Below are 3,917 nucleotides of genomic sequence, written 5' to 3' on the forward strand. Positions count from 1 at the left end.
CTGGTGTCGAATCGTACGGTGTCGAATAATTTGGTGTCGAATAAATCTGTGTCGAATCGATCGGTGTCGAATCGTACTGTGGTCAAACGGAACACGCCCCCGGACGAATATCGGTTTTGAACGTGTATCTTTCCCAACGATCCGCGTCATTACGTGTACGTACCCCGCAGATCCGTCGCGTAAAAACAAGCGTATAACAACCTGATGCATACGAGTGAAAGGCATCATTTGAAACTACGGTGCCGTCGGCGACAAAGTAGCAGCAACGGAAGAAGCAACTAAGGGCGCATATTAGAGCGAAGCGCTTTCTCGATGAAAAAAACATCTGTCTACTACAGGCTCTATGTTTTCTAAATAAAAATCAACGAGCTGCTTTTCTGCGAAACGCTGATAACAAAGTTATCGCGTGTATTCGCGAGTGTGTCCACAATACGCTCAGAGGTAACGTACCGCTCGAAAAAAAAGAGAAGAACCGTTGAATCCGATACAAAACGGCGCTGCGACGTATCGCGGAACGAAGAGGTACTTGGAGGTGCAAGAAAAAGCTGCTAGTGCAACAAGGAGGCTTTTTACCGTACATCATTGAGCCCATACTCGCAGCTTTATTATCTCAAATTATCGAGTAATCATGGAACGGGCTAAAAAAATGGTGCTGATTTCCACGGATAATCTCGAAAGAATGCAACAACAAATGGCGGGAGGAAATATTGTTGCTAATACCACACGCATTTCCGGAACTGTGCTCTCGCGTCTCGACGCGGAGATGAGACGTATTCTCGATTCCGTGTTGATGAAGGTGAACAATGGAAATTGTACAGCAAAATACTTCGTCAATATTTATATTTTATCCAAAAAGGGAGAAAACGTTCTCGCAAAGAAGAAGATCCATCCATGGCGGAAACAACTGCTGTGACTGGTGGAGAGGGGGAAGAGGAAGAGAAGCACGAGAAAATGAAAGAACTATTTTACGACGCGGAAGAACCAATGGACGCTTTGCCTCAAACGTTTCCTCTGTTTTACCAAAACATTATTCAACACCTTTGCGACACAATAATAATAATAATCAATATCAACGGATTAATCAGTCAACTCCGAAGAAAAATGTATTGTTTGCAGATATTTTATTTAACAACAGCAGCGCAACGAGCTCTCGCAAACAAAAATCTATAACAAACACAATAGAAACAATTCCAAAAACTTACCGCCCTAAAGCGCGAATGCTTTTGAATCATCTGATCAAAGCGGCTGTTCCTGTCAAGATCACATGGAACAAACGCGGCGTCGTAACCAAGAGTCCAGAATTGGTGGGAGCGAATATTGTGGAACTCGTAACCGACGCGATGCAAGAAAGAAAACCCGCTGGAATAATGGAGGCCATTCCTTTCGCTCATTTACTTCGCGACATAAACACTCCTTCTCAATACGTGAGAAATCCTAAATATTTACGCTTTTTGCGAAAAAGANGAAAAAGAACAAAGCGCAAATCTCCGCATAGCATTGAACAAGAAAAAGCCGAAAAAGAAGAAGAATAATGGGATTACCGCGCTACCGACAAGAACAAGAAAAAGATACAAATCGGGATTCCGAGACGGCTGTTCACGTGGGACAAAATATAAACAAAACGCTTGACAAGTTGTAGTATAATCCCGCGCATTACGCCGGTTACTTGTCGACGGAAAATTTGTTGCGATCCGCTAAACCGAATTACTTGCGCGAGGACGTTGTTTGCTGGCTTTGTTTGCAAGATGCTTGCACGCTACATTGTCCCGTGCGGCGAAAGTTTTCCCGACTGCATTACAACGTGACGAATATCGACGATCTCTGGGAGGCTGATTTGATAGAATTGCGAAATTTGTCAAGCAATAACGACGGATATTGCTATCTACTGACAGGTATCGATGTGCTCAGCTAATTTGCGTGAGTGGAACTGTTGCGAGGCAAAACAAGTGCTTAAGTCCTTCATGCGTTTTAACGCGTGCTCTCGAGAAGTGGCGGACGAAGTAGCGAATTCTACCTGCATAAACTTGCTGCTGTTGTGCGCATCTCTTCCACCGCTTCAGCATGCTGTAAGGAAGCTAAAACTGTGAACACTAGTCAGTAGAGCAAAAGCCGCCTTTGAGAAGAGATACGAGGCCAAGTGGAGCGAAGAGATATTTCGAATTCATCGTGTTCTCGAGAGGCGAAATCCGCGCGTTTACGAGCTGAGTGATTTAGCGGATGAGATTATAGACGGAATTTTCTACGAGCAAGAATTGGCTCTTGTTGTTAAAAACCTACAAGAAGAAACTTTCATTGTTGATCGGGTGAAAAAGAACAAAGGTCGGGGACGTAATAGGCAACTGCTAGTCAGTTGACAAGGTTATCTGTCTAAATTCGACTCGTGGATTCCGGCTTCGAGTTTAACAATGCTTGCACAAGGCAACGACAACGATGGCGACAATGATAATGACAATGGAGGAACACTTTTTTGTAGTTCTCCCGAGCAATAGCAGTATGCTTTACTTCCTGCACAACATCACTTCGTGTTTTACTACGGAATTACCTCGCCGTAGGGAAAATGGGAAGTTGCTTTCAGCGAGATTCAGTTTCCTTCTAGTTTTTTTTACATTTACGCGAAAATGAAGCTCTGATAACGCTTGCGAATACCTTTCTTAACGGCGATATTTTGTCAGATAACATTCCGATTTTGTCAGAAATTTATTTTTTAGAAGCTGATCTTATAGAAGCTATAAATCATTCGTGCTGTCAAGAAAAATCACATATTACATAGTTACTAAATCCTGTATATGGTAATAAAGTTTTTATATTGCTTACATGTAAAGAAGACAAATGCAATCAAATTCATAGTGTAAAGCTTAGCGACAAATTGCGTCCTACTTGGATTTGAAACATCCTCTGTTAATACACCTTTTGTAGTAGACAGAGCTGTCGGTGTCGATAATTTTGAACCAATCAGCTTGGCCCGTGCTATCTCCGACAAGTTATTTGTTTGATATTTGATGCTTTCGCGGTGTGTAGTATTAACATACAAAGATGTTTTTTTGGGTTTGAACTGCGTTAGTGTCATTTTATCACCGACATTTCGGGAACATTACAGCTCAACCCAAAAAAACATCTTTGTATGTTAATACTACACCGCGAAAGTATCAAATATCAAATTAAGTATCTCCACGGGGAGGGTATTCTATCTAAAGTTAATACCTTTAGCAAATACAGGTCTTCTCTATCAAAACACCTGGCAACTTTAGCTTTTCTTAAAAAGTGTCGGGACACTAACATCGTCCCAAAATTCCTTCACATAAAAAACCATTTCGGCACAAAGAAAGCAAACAACATTCTGCAAAAAGCCGGTCTTCAACTAGTGAAAAAGCGCATTTCCCATATAAAATATCAAATCTATCATATTTCTCAGAAACTATTCCATCTTCATCTGCATCTATCTGCCTACTTTAGGCCAGATCTGTGGTTTATACTGGACCGTATAACATACAAACAAGCAGAACGCATACATCTGCACTCATCTCAACAACAGATGAGAAAACATCAGAAATTAGCACCACAGGAAACTACCATCCGTCCACTACTACACACGGTAAAAAATCTGACCAATAAAACCTTTTCTGTCGAAATGTTCTCAGCCTTAGCCAAAGGCCACAATTTTGCGGTAGCCCCAACTAAACTCCCAAAAGAGACAATAATTAGTTAGTCGTATAGAAACAGCCATACACTTTCTTCCCCAAGAACCTGCTAACAATATCCGCAGACTAGTGGCTAACATACTGAATAAATCAAAATTGCCAACTCATAATTTTACTAGATCTGAACGCTGTGCTTTGAAACAATTAAATCAAGACACAGATATTATTGGGCGTGTTCCGTTTGACCACAGTACGATTCGACACCGATCGATTCGACAC

Source organism: Pseudomyrmex gracilis, unplaced genomic scaffold, assembly GCF_002006095.1.
Source record: "Pseudomyrmex gracilis isolate BER0280 unplaced genomic scaffold, ASM200609v1 scaffold_515, whole genome shotgun sequence".
Classification (NCBI taxonomy): domain Eukaryota; kingdom Metazoa; phylum Arthropoda; class Insecta; order Hymenoptera; family Formicidae; genus Pseudomyrmex; species Pseudomyrmex gracilis.